A 17,500-nucleotide genomic window follows, 5' to 3' on the forward strand; every position below is an offset into this window, starting at 1 on the left:
AGGTGGATGAGACTGTCTAGACATTGTGAAGTGGAAAAGGAATATGCCCACAGAGAAGGCTGACATCTGCACTGGGAAAGGAAACTTAGAGGCAGTTGCTGGGCTTGGCCTGTGGTAATTGTTCTTTCTTGTCTTTGACACCTGCTTTCAGAGGTCAAAAAACTTTTAACCTTCCTGAGGCCATTTGGTGAGTCTGAAACTTCCAAATTCATTATTAATATTGAATTGTGAGATTTCATATAAAAATCCACATTTCTGATTTCTTTTAAAAAATCAGATAACATTTCAGCATAGCAACTATCAATAGGAACTGAATAGAAGCTGCTCATTTGGGACAGAGCCAGGTCATAATTGTCCCTTCCCTAACCCCACTATTTTTGCCAGACACGGAGGCTGAGTTGCCATTTATCAAAATGATTGCACAGCTGTTTGCTTTATTATAGAATTAATAAAATATTGAAGCATTTCTTTTTTATCAATGTTCGGTTTTCTTTAATGACCCTCATCTCCCTGAAGCGCAGGTTCAGGTAACTGGGTGATTGCAAGAGATGTTCACTTGGAAGATTTTGCCCTGATTGAATGCTTTGCCCACAGGCTGGAAGGCTCTATCCCAGGAAAAGTACTCTTGAACCTGAATCTGGGTCTCATTACTGCCAGGATCCAGTTTCTGCTATGTGTATGACTCGTAGTCCACCTGCCAATCTGGACTCAGGGGAAAGGCAAGCTCCTGGCCTCTGAAGACCCAGATTCCAGAAATGGAGCTACTATTGTTGGTTCCAAAGAGGAAGACACTGGCCAAGGAGTTCTTCCTCAGCTTGTCTAGTCACTGGAACATTTCAGTGATGAGGTTGCAACTCATGAAGGTCTGGGTGAGCTCTTCAGGGAAGTGATACTCAGAGTACCATAGGTACCAGCCATCCTTAACAGAGTGCTTCCAAAAATATGGCAGTGACACAGTGTGTCCTCACTGGAGCATTTGGGTGTAAATTCACCCAACACAAAGGTATCTTTGGGCAGCTGAGCAAAGAGGTCCTTGGCCTTGGGCTCAGCAGCCGGTGCCTGCTCACATTCATCCATCTCCTCCTCAGAAGCAGGGGAAGCCACATTTTTTCCTCTCTCTGCTCAGCCCGAGGCATCTGCTTCTCTTTTAATGAACCTTTCCCTTTCCATGGGTGTCGTTTTTAGTCGGGCTCTCTGTGGAATTTTTAGCATGAAACTGGGCCGTCTTCTCACACAGTTTCACTTATTCCAAGACAGCCCGCAACTGGGTCTGGTTAATGCAGGTGAGGAGCCAAGGGTTGATACTGAGAAAGTCTTGGTGGAAAGAAGGCTCCAGCACCTGCTTATAGAGCCACAACAAGGTGCAGAGAACTGTGATGTCAGCCAGTTACTCATTCACCCACCAGAAAAGTCCTTATCTTCAAGTGAGCATCCAGCAGCTCCAGAATCCACATCACGTCCTCTTTTGCATTCTTAGTGGCCTATTGGTTGTGGTGCATGATGCCCAAGGTAGGGAACAACCAAGTACTGGCTAAGGGCACTATGTTGCTATCAGCAAAGCCCACCCACTGCACTACCTGGGCTTCTGCTTCTGGAGTACTTTCCTGCAGCTCCTCATTGCTCACACAGTAGGTAATGACATTACTCTTAAACACACAGACTCCACTGTCACTATCAAATGCTGGAATCTTGCCAGCAGGAAATTTGCAAAGAAATTTAGGGGTGTGGTTGGTTTGGCCAAAGTGGAAGTGGGGATGGTGCAGAGAGCATGCAGACCCGAGCCCTGCTGTACTGAGCAGTGATGAGGGCTTTGAATGCCCTCCAGTTTTCAGGATATGTGTACAGGATCTAAGCCATCATGGTGATTCTTCAGAGAAAGAGAAGGGAAGAAAAACAAATCAAGAATGCATTTGGCTGCAAGTAACAGAAAAGCTGACCAACATGACTTAAACATGAAGGGTTTATTTTTCTCATATTACCAAAGCTATGCAATTACTGGCATTTGGTTTAGCTACACAACTGGACCCAAGGGTCCAGACTCTTGCTTTACTTTCTGCTAAGCATCCTTCACAAGCTGGCTTTTGTCTTTGTGGCTGTCCGCTCACAAGTACAAAATGGCATTTGCATCTCCAGATAATTTGTCCACTTCAAAGCAGGAAGAAAGGGGAAAGATCAAGGGCCAAACCAATTGTATGTCCCTTCTACAGAGAAATTTAAAATTCCTCAAGTCAGCAGCATGTTCTGCCTACATCTTGTTGGTCAGAACTGGGTTACATGGCTAGAAACAAAGGAAACTGAGAAATAAGAATACGTGAGTAAAAATTTTGGCATAGACCTGGTTCTAGGCACATTGCCACCATAAAAAGCTCAGTTTCACTGAAAAAAAATAGAAAGAAAGAAAATAAGACTGTCTCTTGAGGTGGGAAATATTTTATTTAAGCCTCAGTGATCTGTACCCAAGGATGAAACTATAGATATAAAAACTAAGCCAGGAATCTTAAACCCAAAGTCCACAAGGGGATAAATTACTAAAATAGGCAAGTGACTTGTGTACATCTATATCTTCTATGCATAATTATTTCTAAGATATTCTTCACAAGAAATATGACTTTTCCAATTCTTCTGGAATCATGTGGCATCTTGGTCAATTTTTTTCACACTTGTATATTTTGCATATCAGTCTCCTGTCAGATGATGGTTTGCAAATATTTTCTCCCATTCTATAGGTTGTCACTCCATTTACTGTTTCCTTTGCTATGCAGGAGCTTTCTAATTTAATATAGTCCAGTTTGTTTATTTTTGTTTTCATTGTCTGTGCTTTCGGAGTCTTAGCTGTCAAGTTTTTGCTTAGGCCAGTGTCCTGAACAGTTTCCCTTTGTTTTCTTGTAGTAAGTTTATAGTTTGGGGTCTTATATTTAAGTGTTTAATCCATTTTTTTGTACATGGTGAGAGATAGGGGTCCAGTTTCATTCTTCTTCATATGGTTGTCTAGTTTTCCTACCACCATTTATTGAAGAGATTGTACTTTCCCCAGTGTATGTTGTTAATGGCTTTGTCAAAGATCAGTTGGCTGTGAATATGTAGATTTATTTCTGGGTTGTCTATTCTGTTCCATTGGTCTATGTGCTTATTTTTATTTTTTTTTATTTTTTTTATTATACTTTAGGTTTTAGGGTACATGTGCACAATGTGCAGGTTTGTTACATATGTATCCATGTGCCATGTTGATTTCCTGCACCCATTAACTTGTCATTTAGCATTAGGTATATCTCCTAATGCTGTCCCTCCCCCCTCCCCCCACCCCACAACAGTCCCCAGAGTGTGATGTTCCCCTTCCTGTGTCCATGAGTTCTCATTGTTCAATTCCCACCTATGAGTGAGAACATGCGGTGTTTGGTTTTTTGTCCTTGCCATAGTTTACTGAGAATGATGTTTTCCAGTTTCATCCATGTCCCTACAAAGGACACGAACTCATCATTTTTTATGGCTGCATAGTATTCCATGGTGTATATGTGCCACATTTTCTTAATCCAGTCTATCGTTGTTGGACATTTGGGTTGGTTCCAAGTCTTTGCTATTGTGAATAGTGCAGCAATAGAGATACGTGTGCATGTGTCTTTATAGCAGCATGATTTATAGTCCTTTGGGTATATACCCAGTAATGGGATGACTGGGTCAAATGGTATTTCTAGTTCTAGATCCCTGAGGAATCACCACACTGACTTCCACAATGGTAGAACTAGTTTACAGTCCCACCAACAGTGTAAAAGTGTTCCTATTTCTCCACATCCTCTCCAGCACCTGTTTTAATGATGGGCATTCTAACTGGTGTGAGATGGTATCTCACTGTGGTTTTGATTTGCATTTCTCTGATGGCCAGTGATGATGAGCATTTCTTCATGTGTTTTTTGGTTGCATAAATGTCTTCTTTTGAGAAGTGTCTGTTCATGTCCTTTGCCCACTTTTTGATGGAGTTGTTTGTTTTTTTCTTGTAAATTTGTTTGAGTTCATTGTAGATTCTGGATATTAGCCCTTTGTCAGATGAGTAGGTTGCAAAAATTTTCTCCCATTCTGTAGGTTGCCTGTTCACTCTGATGGTAGTTTCTTTTGCTGTACAGAAGCTCTTTAGTTTAATTAGATCCCATTTGTCAATTTTGGCTTTTGTTGCCATTGCTTTTGGTGTTTTAGATATGAAGTCCTTGCCCACGTCTATGTCCTGAATGGTATTGCCTAGGTTTTCTTGTAGGATTTTAATGGTTTTAGGTCTAACATCTTGAATTAATTTTTGTATAAGGTGTAAGGAAGGGATCCAGTTTCAGCTTTCTACATATGGCTAGCCAGTTTTCCCAGCACCATTTATTAAATAGGGAATCCTTTCCCCATTTCTTGTTTTTGTCAGGTTTGTCAAAGATCAGATAGTTGTAGATATGCGGCATCATTTCTGAGGGCTCTGTTCTGTTCCATTGATCTATGTCTCTGTTGTGGTACCAGTACCATGCTGTTTTGGTTACTGTAGCCTTGTAGTATAGTTTGAAGTCAGGTAGCGTGATGCCTCCAGCTTTGTTCTTTTGGCTTAGGATTGACTTGGCGATGCAGGCTCTTTTTTGGTTCCATATGAACTTTAAAGTAGTTTTTTCCAATTCTGTGAAGAAAGTCATTGGTAGCTTGATGGGGATGGCATTGAATCTATAAATTACCTTGGGCAGTATGGCCATTTTCACGATATTGATTCTTCCAACCCATGAGCATGGAATGTTCTTCCATTTGTTTGTATCCTCTTTTATTTCATTGAGCAGTGGTTTGTAGTTCTCCTTGAAGAGGTCCTTCACATCCCTTGTAAGTTGGATTCCTAGGTATTTTATTCTCTTTGAAGCAATTGTGAATGGGAGTTCACTCATGATTTGGCTCTCTGTTTGTCTGTGATTGGTGTACAAGAATGCTTGTGATTTTTGTACATTGATTTTGTATCCTGAGACTTTGCTGAAGTTGCTAATCAGCTTAAGGAGATTTTGGGCTGAGACAATGGGGTTTTCTAGATATACAATCATGTCATCCGCAAACAGGGACAGTTTGACTTCCTCTTTTCCTAATTGAGTACCCTTTATTTCCTTCTCCTGCCTGATTGCTCTGGCCAAAACTTCCAGCACTATGTTGAATAGGAGCGGTGAGAGAGGGCATCCCTGTCTTGTGCCAGTTTTCAGAGGGAATGCTTCCAGTTTTTGCCCATTCAGTATGATATTGGCTGTGGGTTTGTCGTAGATAGCTCTTATTATTTTGAGATACGTCCCATCAATACCTAATGTATTGAGAGTTTTTAGCATGAAGGGTTGTTGAATTTTGTCAAAGGCCTTTTCTGCATCTATTGAGATAATCGTGTGGTTTTTGTCTTTGGTTCTGTTTATATGCTGGATTACATTTATTGATTTGCGTATGTTGAACCAGCCTTGCATCCCAGGGATGAAGCCCACTTGATTATGGTGGATAAGCTTTTTGATGTGCTGCTGGATTTGGTCTGCCAGTATTTTATTGAGGATTTTTGCATCAATGTTCATCAAGGATATTGGTCTGAAATTCTCTTTTTTGCTTATGTCTCTGCCAGGCTTTGGTATCAGGACGATGCTGGCCTCATCAAATGTGTTAGGGAGGATTTCCTCTTTTTCTATTGATTGGAATAGTTTCAGAAGGAATGGTACCAGTTCCTCCTTGTACCTCTGGTAGAATTCAGCTGTGAATCCATCGGGTCCTGGACTCTTTTTGGTTGGTAAGCTATTGATTATTGCCACAATTTCAGAACCTGTTATTGGTCTATTCAGAGATTCAACTTCTTCCTGATTTAGTCTTGGGAGGGTGTATTTACCGAGGAATTTATCCATTTCTTCTAGATTTTCTAGTTTATTTGCATAGAGATGTTTGTAGTATTCTCTGATGGTAGATTGTATTTCTGTGGGATCGGTGGTGATATCCCCTTTTTCATTTTTTATTGCATCTATTTGATTCTTCTCTCTTTTCTTCTTTATTAGTCTTGCTAGTGGTCTATCAATTTTGTTGATCTTTTCAAAAAACCAGTTCCTGGATTCATTAATTTTTTGAAGGGTTTTTTGTGTCTCTATTTCCTTCAGTTCTGCTCTGATTTTAGTTATTTCTAGCCTTCTGCTAGCTTTTGAATGTGTTTGCTCTTGCTTTTCTAGTTCTTTTAATTGTGATGTTAGGGTGTCAATTTTGGATCTTTCCTGCTTTCTCTTGTGGGCATTTAGTGCTATAAATTTCCCTCTACACACTGCTTTGAACGTGTCCCAGAGATTCTGGTATGTTGTGTCTTTGTTCTCCTTGGTTTCAAAGAACATCTTTATTTCTGCCTTCATTTCATTATGTACCCAATAGTCATTCAGGAGCAGGTTGTTCAGGTTCCATGTAGTTGAGCGGTTTTGAGTGAGTTTGTTAATCCTGAGTTCTAGTTTGATTGCACTGTGGTCTGAGAGACAGTTTATTATAATTTCTGTTCCTATGTGCCTGTTTTTATACCAATACTAAGCTATTTGGGTTACTCTACCCTTGTAGTATATTTTGAAGTCCGATAGTGTGGTGCCTTTAGCTTCGTTCTTTTTGCTCAGGGTTGCTTTGACTATTCAGGCTCTTTAGTTGTTCCACAAGAATTTTAGGACTGCTTTTCCTATTTCTGAGAAAAATGGCATGGGTATTTTGATAGGGTTATATGGAATCTGCAGATTGCTTTGGTTAGTAGAAAAAAATTTTAATGTGTAGATTTTATTGAAAATATTTCTATTCAAAAATAGTTTGGATTCTAAACACTTAGATTTTACCTGATTAAAATCAGAAGTGTTGATTTTATTGTTAGAAGAAGCTTTGGTTATCTTATCTTAACAGACGATTTCTACATAAACAACTATTTGATTATATAAAATATCAAATGTAAATAGAAATAGACCAAGAAGCAATAGACATAAATAATTATTTAACCAGTAGCAATCATTTGGATCACCTTTTAAAGGAATTTTTGGATACATGAAAAATGGAAAGATACTGTAATAAGATAATGCAGCACACAAAGGCATTTGATCCTAACTCATCACTGTTACTACACTTCTATTTTTCAGTATTGGTGAACCCTTATTATTGCCCATCAATCATTTGGCTTATTATATAAACCATAATGCAGGACCATGTGTTCTGCAGGCAGGACAGGTCTTAGAATGCCAACATCTGTCATGGGCTGTAAGACACAAGACTTAAATGTTTATTTCATTCACTACTTTAGACTTTTCTCTTTTTTTAAGTTCTAAGATGGACCAAGTTATCCTGTTGTTTTTTGTCTTCAGGAGGAATAGACAAGCATTTAAGGCAGCAAGTACTGCAACTGGCTGCTTGGAAAGGCAACAACCAAGGAAGGGCAACAAGGAAAGCCATAGTGACATTGTGCCCCAGAGGCTGAAAGTGCTTAGGATCACCAGGGCAGCACCTTCCCTTTGCAGGCCATGTTCTCTAGTGTGTTACCTCAGTGCTCTTGCTAATAGCAGACATTGCTGCTCCAAGCCCAGCATTTGCAGCCTCAGTCTTAGCTGGCTTGGCCATGCTGTTGCCTGTGGTTGTGGTTTGTTAATTTTCAGTGCTGTATGTTGTTCCATTATGCAAACCTGCCACAATTCATCCATATTACTGTTAATGGATTTTTCTTTTTTCTTTCTTTATTTTTTATTTTGGTGAAAGAGCATGCTTTATTAGAAAGCAGAGTTCTGCACAGTGACCAAGAGATGAAGGACGCCCAATGAGCATTTACACATTTTACTCCAAAAGACACACAGAACATCTTACCAACAAAAATAAACTGGAACAGGGTTTCCTCTGGGTAACTCCCCAGCCTCATCCCTTTCAGGGATTGGAAAGTCTCCCAACCATTTTCCTGATGGCAGCTGTGGTTCACTAGAGATAGAGCCCCTTGGGAGCGCCTTCCTGTTTTTTGCAAAGAACATTTTCTTTATATTTTTTGAAGTCTTCATTTGTTACCTTCATTCTGTGGCTCACTTAAGGCCATCAGGCAAGCTTCTGTGCAGATTGCCTTGACGTCAGTATCAAAGAGGTCATCTTTAGTCATTATCAAGTCGTCCAGGGTTACATCATCAGCCAGAGTCATCATGCTTGTATGAATCTGAAAGATGCTCTTCTTAGTATTTTCATTAGGGAGGGTAATCCCGATCTTCCTGTCAGTGCGGCCTGGCCTGCTAAGTGCTGGATCCAAATTTCTGTTTGGTTTGCGGCCATGATAACTTTCACATCTCCCCTAGAATCAAATCCATCCAACTGGTTCCACAGTTCCAACATTGTTCACTGAATTGCTCTCTCACCACCAGAATTTGAGTCATATCTTTTTGTCCCAGTGGCATTAGTATCATCAATAAACACAGTGGATGGTGTGTGTTCTTCTGCAACTTGAAACAATTCCAGTATGAGTTTGAGCCCATCACCCAGGTACTTCTGAATATCAAGTTCAGAGCCAATCACTCTCAAGAAAGTGGCTGAGGTTTGGTTTGCTACCGCTTTGGCTACAAGGTTCTACCTGTGCCAGGTGGACCATAGAGAATGACTCCCCCACCCGGTAGGAAGCTTTATAACCATCTCTTCATAATATTCAGGTTGGGTGAGAGGAGGCTCCACAGATTCCTTAATTTCCTGAATTTGGTTGTCCAACTTTTCCCCCAGTATCAGCATAGGTCTCCTGGGGAGTCTTTTCCACCTTCATCACTGTGACTAGGGGATCCGTGTCATCCATCAGCACCCCTATCACTGCATGCACCTTGTGGCTGAGCAGAACCTAGCAGCCAGGTTCCAGTAGATCCTTGTCTACAAATGAAAGAATGCTGATGTAGTGTTCTGAGCCCACAGATGTAGAATGATGGCATGATTGTGATCTCTTCCAAGGTTCCTACTGCTATTGGGGTCCCCCTTCAGATCATCCACTTTTAATCTTTTCTGTTGCTTTTCTTCTAATGGTTTCATTTATTTCTGATTTCTAATGAATTCTTCCTCCATGAGAAGACAGTCTTCAATTCTCTCTAACTTCAATAATTTTCATCGGCACTGAGTGTGAGATGTCACCAGTGGCAGTTTGCTGGCAGCATCTGGTCCTTTTGTTTTCTTCTTCTCCACTCTAGTTGGTACAGGAGGTTCATATTTATTTTTCTTGTCCTGTCATCCTTCTTGCAAACTCCAGGACCATAACCCCCACTCTGATTTTCACCCATCTTGCCTTGGCCACTTTAGCTGCCAATTCTTTCTTAATGTCTGTCTTTTCATTAGGCTGTGGCTTCACAAGGTGTTCGTTAGGTTTTTTTTTTGGATGAATGGATACTGAGTAGATGGTGTAATGTCATGGTGATGTGAGATAATCCTGGAAAAGGTTAGTTGGGGCCATACTGTGGAGAAATGCAAAGTCTAGTGAGAAGTTTGCACTAATTTATTAGACAATGAAGCTTCATAGTGGAATGATCGAAAGCACAGACTAGGAGCCAGACTATCTATGTGGGTTCCACTGTCAGTCCTACCACTTACTAGCTGTGTAACCTTGGGGTTACTTACCTATCTGTGTCTCAGTTTCCTTACCTGAAAAAAAATGGATTTCATAGGAGGATTGTGAAGATTAAATGAATTCATGTTTATAAATTGCTTAGACCAGTACCCAGCACAAGGTAAGTTCTACAACAGTGATTATTACATAAAATGCGTATCCATCACAGGTTTTTGAACAGGGAAGTGGCATTTTTGGAGCAGAGTGAGAGGCTGTAATAAAGGCAGGGGCAGTGGTCGAGGCTACAGCTACTGTTATGGTCATAAGTATGATTCTCACTGACCCCTGTTGCCTGTTTAAGACATACTTATGAGCAACTCACAAGCAGAAAATAACTTGACAATAGGGATTGAGAAAATTACATTTTCAAAAATTTTATCCTTTACCTTTGCAGACGAATTCTGAGTAGGCAGTTTGGAATTGCAACCTGTAATTAGAAAACTTTCATCTTTTATATCTACCAGTGAATGAACTGTAGTTACCACAGTGGTGGAATTTCAGACCAGCAGGAGAGGGATTTTTTCCATCCCACTGAAATGGCACAACATAAGTTTCTCCCTATGTTGCCTAAGCACGACGTTGATTTGTTGAAATTTGCAGAAATTTCCACTGGAAGTTTCCTGCAGTGAAGTTGTCTCTGTAGAGCTGGGTCATCTCACTGAAGCCACACTATGGAACAGTGAATATGTGGGAGTCTAGGAAGAAACAGATGCTACACTCCAACTGGGTACTTTGAAACATTTAAGAAAAGCATCACTTGCTGACTAGGGAAAACAACAAGGAATGATGCAGAACCCTGAAGCTAGCAACCCTGGGGAAGCCTGATCATCTTAGGTCTGAATTGCATGCTTAATCTTATTTAATCCTCACAGTATCTCCATAGCTATTATTACTAATACTTCTCAGATAAGGAAAATTGAGGCTTAAAGAAGTTAAGTGAGTTGCCCAAGGTCTCACAGCTTGTAAGAATCACCTGAATCAATTTTAGTGCTAGGTTTTCTGAAGCTAAAGTCCATGCTCTTTTCACCACTTCAGTAATCTACTGACCTTTTATTTATGCAATAACTTTATGTTTTACTCTATTAGATGAGTATACTTGTATAAAATTCAAACATTACAGAAATTATGGAGTAAAAATTATAGAGTAAAAAGTTCAATTCAGTTCTTCTGACCTATGTCCCTCAAACCACTTTTTTTCTCAGAAGTTATCATTATTGACAGTGGGATGTGACTTCTTCCAGATACTTTTTCCCCTGTGCGTTTACAAACTTAGCACATATATGACGATTCTTATAGAAAAGGTAAACTGAAGCTTAGAGAAGTTAAAGTGACTTGCCCGTGGTCTGTTCCTGCTGGATATCCACTGTAAATAGGGTCATTTTGTTAATGATTTCCTTTAACTTCTTATTACTTTGTGCTTTTTTTCCTTTCACTTTGGACCCTTCCCTCCCAGAGTGATTTGAATTATTTCATTATACTGTGGCTTAAATTATACAGATATATATCTACATATCTATAGATATATATCTAAATATATATTTAGGTATGAAACTTCCTTGTGTCCTTATAATTATACATAACTATAAAACCTGAATAAATTAAGAAACAATATAATTTAAAAATGAAAGTTAAATCATCAATGTTAAGGCAATGCATTTTAATGTAATTGAAATAAAATTGCCAATGTTTGGGTTAATTATAGGAAGACATTTTATTTCACTTGTTGATTTTTGATTTTGAGCATGATAGTGCATTTTTTTTTTTTGCTTTTAAACAATAAATATATACTCTCATTTTATCCTATGGCCAGTCAAAAGGCAATAAAGCAATGTAATAGTGCATGCCCAAACAATACGGAAACATTTTTAAAGGACAATTTGCCAAAAATATTTTTCATGTATTTCTACAACTGTAAGTTCTAGTAATGAACTTTTGCAATCTGATTAGTACAGAGGTAGATACACACAAAGAATCCACATTTCCCAAATAGTACTAACTACCATACCACTGTATCGAATTACTGTGTATAAGATGACTCAGTTCTCTCACAAATTGTTCCTTGTTTGAACTATTGGTAAACTTTTGTTTGCATAGTATAAAATGAGGCATTCTGGCCTGCAGTGGACGTTGGTGCCTTGTTTCCTTTCTGAGTCCACCTCAATTTCTTCCTTATTAGCTGCCCCAGTTGGTATATATTACTGCCCCCTGTCATTTTCATGACACCATATGTAAACCTCAGTTTATTCAGTAACTTAAAAAACTAAAGTTTCAATCCATGAAAATGTCTTGTAATTCTATCCCTAGGAAAAAAAAATTTTCCCTCTGAAAAATCGCAAAAGGAAGAATGTATACTATTATGGAACTTGTGATCATTCACAGAGGGTTGTGCTCAAGTTCACCTTTGTCTTGTAAAAAAGAAAGGTTTGCGAAACAATTAATAGAGGAAAGGTCGTAATATCTTTATGCAAAATGTTCCCATTTACAGAGAAGTGTGTAAATGGGAAAATCTCAAGATTTGTCATATAATTGGTTAAAATAAATTACAAGTACAATAGCAGATACAGAGTGTTGTCATTTAGATACTAGGATGTGCAGGCTCAAATACATTCAGTTATGCATGTTAATACATAGAAATGAAATACTATTCCTTTATAGGATCATTTGGTTATAACCTGATTAAAAATAGCAGTACAAAATGCAGGGATTGCATTTTGTGGGTATTAGTGGTCATTTAGACTGATGCAGAATATGCCTATCTTTTTAAAAAAGTATCAATCATATGAGAATAAAAAATTAAAATAATCTCAAGGTATTTGTTATATGGTCACCCACCCTGACCCCAACCACAGCTCTGGATAAGTGAGAAGTTCCCAGTTTGAGAATTGCTGTGCGCTGTGTTCCACTTCCCTGTGTGGGGCACAGAGGCCGTAGGCTTGGGGGTGGAGGGAGAACGCTGCTGAAGGGAGTGAACACAGACTTACTTTCAAACTCTTATAGGGTTCTGTCTGCTGCTGGCAAGGAAGTTGGCCGAGTTAAGAATGGGATGCTGTGGTCTGTGTGGTTTTATATCTCCCCAGTGCCCAGGCCAGGGAGATATTTCTCCATTTTGCAGATAGACTTAGATTAAATTCTTTCTGTGGGTGACCAGACTCTGCGGATTGATGTCAGCCTTCCATGTTACCCATCTCCTAGTTTGTACTATGGCTTGAAGCCCCTCTTTCCTATCCTAAGATATACTTACTCTCTATAAAAAAGAAGAGAAAAAGCCATAATAGAGGTTCTATGGCATGTAATGTCCTCATGAATCTATTACCCTGGTGCATAATACATTTATTATTCTAATTGGCATAAGTACCAGAAGCGTGTTTCTGGATCTTTCCTTGGGATTCAACATGGGTATCCACTCAAAGGAAAGTGTTCCATTAAAATACTTCGTTTCCAAAGTAACTGATAGTTAAGACAAAGACAGAGTTCCTTTTTTCTTCTTTTTCCCTCCTTCCTTCCCTTCTTTAGTTCCTCTTCTTCCTCTCTCTCCTTTTTTTCTGTCAGGTATCCTTTAAGCAGAGCTGTGACTGGACAGGGATCCCCAGACCCCCAGGACTGTACTCCCCACACTAGATACCTGCCGAGAAACGTAAATCAACAATATATTGAGAGTAGAATGATAGTTATCAGAGGCTGGGAAGGGTAGTGGGGCAGGGGTAGGGGGTGGGAGCTGGAGAGAAGTGGGGACGGTTAATGGGTACAAAAATATAGTCAGATAGAATGAATAAAATATAGTATTCCATAGCACAACAGGGTGACAAAAGTCAACAATAATTTATTGTAGATTTTAAAATAACTATAAGAGTATAATTTGAATGTTTATAACACAAAGAAATAATAAATGCTTGAGGTGATAGGTACCCCATTTGCCCTGATGTGATTGTTATGCATTGTATGCCTGTATCAAAATACCTCATGTACCCCATAAATATTTACACTTACTATGTACCCATAAAAATAAAAAAAAACAATATATTAAGAAACACAGACTTACAGAAGAATCCCAATTAATAAATGTAAAATAAAAGAGGGGGAATAAAAAGCCATCATTGGGGAAATAGCACAGTAATAACTATTGCAGACAAGATCCAGTGACAGATAAAATTAGTGGGAAAAAGTTTGAGGAGAAATAGGATATCAGCATAGTCTCAAAATATCTCTCCCAAAGCACTTATTCCTTATAAAGGGAAGAATAATACATTTGCAATGGAGAAACCCAACAACACTATAGTAACCAAGTGGCCAAAGTTAATGTCACTGGTATTGAGACATATCAACATTACATACCTGGTGATAGTGTGCACTGGGAAAGACACAGTATCATTTTTGCCATAATCTTTCCAAAAAGGCATAAAGCCTCTATTTAATCGTGAGAAAACATTAGATAAACCCAAATAGAGGGCCAGTCTACAAAATACCTGATGAGCCCTCATTAAAAGTGTCAAGGTCACAAAAGACAAGGAAAGACTGAGAACTGTCACAGATTGGACCAGACGAGCAGACCAAGGAGACAATCAAATGCGATGTGGGATCCTGAATTGATTCTTGAATAGAAAAAGGACATTCAGGGAAAAACTGAAGAAATTCAAATAAGAGCTGTAGTTCAGTCAATGGTGTTGTAACAATATTAATTTCCTGGTTTTGATAATATACTATGGTTATACAACATGTTATTAAAAATATTAGAAGAAGCTGGGTGAAAGGTATATGGAAAGTCTCTCTTTCTCTCTCTCTTTTTTTTTTTTACAATTTTTTGGCAAATCTAAAGTTATTTCAAAATAAAAATGTAAATAAATAAAAGAAACACTTAGGACTAGAATGGTCATAATAAGTTTCCTATGTAAGAAATCATTTGATCTCAGCCTTGAATTGTGGGCAGAATCCCATAGGTGGAATTCTAGATAGGGAAGCTCCCAGATAGGGAAAGAACAAATCACCATTTGATTGATCAATGGCAAGAACACCGTGGGCCATGGATATTGATGTGAGATTGGATTTGTAGTGGGAAGAGAGAAAACTGGATTATGAGGATTCCTGAAAAACAGGTCAAGACTATTAGACTGCAAGCATGCAGCAGATAAGAGAGAGTCTTTATATGTCTGAGAATGGGAAGGCTGTTGTGATAATCCGGATGGGACTGGAGGCCTTGCTAAGTTTGTGTGTTGACAGTGAGGATGGAGAATGGATATGACATCAAATATTATAGGAAATGTTCAAGATTTGATGAATATAAGGTAAATGAAGAAGAGTCAAAGAGGACTTGATTTTAAGCTCAGACAGGTGGATGGTGGTATCACTGACAGTGAGAAATTTGGGAGGCAAGAAAATCTGGGGTGGGGGGAAAGGATATAATATTGGTGTGAAGTTTGAGATATTGCAAGAGATTCAAATGAAAATGTTTTAGTAATAGTCCTAAGGAAATTTCTTTCTTTATTTGTTTAGCAGACATTTATTCCCTACTTTGTGCTAGGACTTGTGCTAGGTGCTGGAGATACAAAATCCCATGATGTGGCTCCTACCCTAAATGAGCTGGGGAGGAGACAGACACTGTATGGAGGATTGCATACAGGCTGAGATTACAGGGAGTATGAAAAGCTTTAAGAATTTTCCCAGTGTTGGGAATATGGGACTACGGGTCAGGCAAATACAGAAGATATGAAAACTTAGGAGTCATTATCCAAAAATGGTAGTGGGAGCCTTGTACGGCTAAGTTAAAATTTAATAGAAGAAAAAAGGCAAAACTTCAAGACGTAGTCCTGCTGAGACTCATCCTGAGAGTAGGAGAAAGTCAAAAGTCACTCGCAGAAAGGAAGAAAGTGTGGGAAAAGTTGCAACAGAATCTGTAGTCATGGAACCACAGACACAGAAGAGAGTTTCAAGGAAGTGGGAGTCTGCCAGTTGTTTGGATTTTGAGGGGATCAGTTCAGTGGAGTGGAAAGGTCAAGAATTGTAGAGAAACTAGAGAGGAAATGAAAGCATGGAGTACTCATTTGAAAAGTATAGTAATGAAAGAAAGCCAAGAAGTAGGAAGGTGCCTGGAGGGGGCACCAAGAGTGTGTGAAGTAGAATCTTCACCACTCATTCACTCAATTCAACAAATACTGATTTCAGTTACCAGGCACTGTGATGGGTATTTCATGTATATTTCTCAGTTAGCCCTCACAACTTTTTGAGTGGGTATTATCTCTTCAGCAAATATTTTTTTGGGGAGTCTACTTGGTACCAGAGAGTGTTCCAGTTGATGAGGACACAATAGTGGACAAAAATAGGCAATCCCTGACCTCTTGTCACTATTGACATTAAGCAAATTATGTCACACATCATGAAAAATTGCAAAAGGAAGAAAATATACTATTATGGAACTTGTGATCATTCATAGAGGGTTGTGCTCAAGTTCACCTTTGTCCTGCAAAAAAGAAAGGTTTGCTAAACAAATTAATAGAGGAAAGGTCATAACATCTTTATGCAAAAAACATTCCCATTTACAGAGAAGTGTGTAAATGGGAACTCTGGGTTTGCTATAACTCTTAGGGCCATTCTAATTGTGGGCACTGACTTTAGGTGACTTCAGATAGAAACTTGTTCTGCTATTCTCTTGAGTCTTTCAACTCACAAATGAACCTTTTCAAAGTCCAGAATGGTTCCAGGAGTGTGCTCTGAAAGTGGTGGAGCTGGTATTTAGCATTGAACCTGGGAAACTGGGTTAGGTTGTCCAAATGCCTCCTCCACCCTAAACCCCAAAAGCAGGCAAGAATTTGGAATCTGCAGATTCTCCTTATCTGGGGTGGAAACCAAGGAGTTTCCAGGCAACATTCTCAATGCAGCCTTTGGAGTTTCTCACTTGGTCTTGAGACCCTATTTCTGTTCTCTGAAGCTCCTGATCATTTTCCTTTTTGCCCAGGACCTGATCTCTGTTTCTAGCTTCATCTGATAAATTGAAATAATCTCTGATCTGTTTCTTTTTTCTAAGTTGATTTCTTGGAAGGGTAAGGCTTTCATAATTCTAATAAGTTTTATCACTTTTTTCCCTGCCCCTCATTTAGGAGGCAGTTAACTTCAAATTTCCAGTCTATATGATTGTCTTTAGAGCAGAATAATTTTTGAACTTGGTTTGAGCATCTTATTCAGGAATTAATTAACTCAGTCATTCTGGTGCACCTTTGCAGAAATGAGAAGCAGTCATGTCCTCCCTGACATTTGTTTTCTGAGCTTCTCAGTGTTTTCAGGTCTTATAGGTAAATATGTCTTACAAGGCTAGTACCTTTGCGTGACTATAATATAAAGTCACCATGATGGTTAACTTAAATAATTATTCATCATTACAACAAATGTGAAAAATGTAAAATTAAATAAAAGGCAAGATTATAAAAAATACTAGTCCAATATGGTCCCTTTTTATTCTGTCTGGTCACTGTGCTTTCCTGTTGGTCTAACCACCCCTAAACTAGGTCACATAGTGTGTAACTAGAGCCAGTTTTAATTTGTCTGGACTCACCAAGATGTGGCATCTATTTCTTCACACCCTCACGAAGTTAGTGGATCATTACCTTTGATTTATTGGAAAGTCTGAAGCTCTCGACTGTGAGAAGGAACTATTTCTCTTACTCTTTTGCCCTGAATTATTTTCTCCTTCCCTAATCTAGAATTTTATTAAAGTTTTCTTTACTTTTTTAACTACCCAATAACATCACCTAGAAGTGATATATTAAGACTTTCATATGAAAAGCAAGTTAGTCTAATTATAATAGCACTGAACTGTATTCTTATATATAATGTGAGGTTTTCTTTGAGTTTTGGGGAGGGATGCTTAACCCTGTTTACTGAAAGATATATTTAGAGGTACAAGTAATATAACCAATTGGCAAGGGAGAATGT

The 17,500-nt window shown here is 38.8% G+C and overlaps 2 pseudogenes; both read right to left on the bottom strand.

Moving 5' to 3' along the window:
- Positions 1–523: 523 nt before the first annotated feature.
- On the bottom strand, positions 524–1,860 carry LOC134732833 (elongation factor 1-gamma-like; annotated as a pseudogene).
- A 6,049-nt stretch (positions 1,861–7,909) lies between these two features.
- On the bottom strand, positions 7,910–9,257 carry LOC134733298 (26S proteasome regulatory subunit 4-like; annotated as a pseudogene).
- Between the last annotated feature and the right edge of the window lie 8,243 nt (positions 9,258–17,500).

Source organism: Symphalangus syndactylus, chromosome 17 (assembly GCF_028878055.3).
Source record: "Symphalangus syndactylus isolate Jambi chromosome 17, NHGRI_mSymSyn1-v2.1_pri, whole genome shotgun sequence".
NCBI classification, from domain to species: Eukaryota; Metazoa; Chordata; class Mammalia; order Primates; family Hylobatidae; genus Symphalangus; species Symphalangus syndactylus.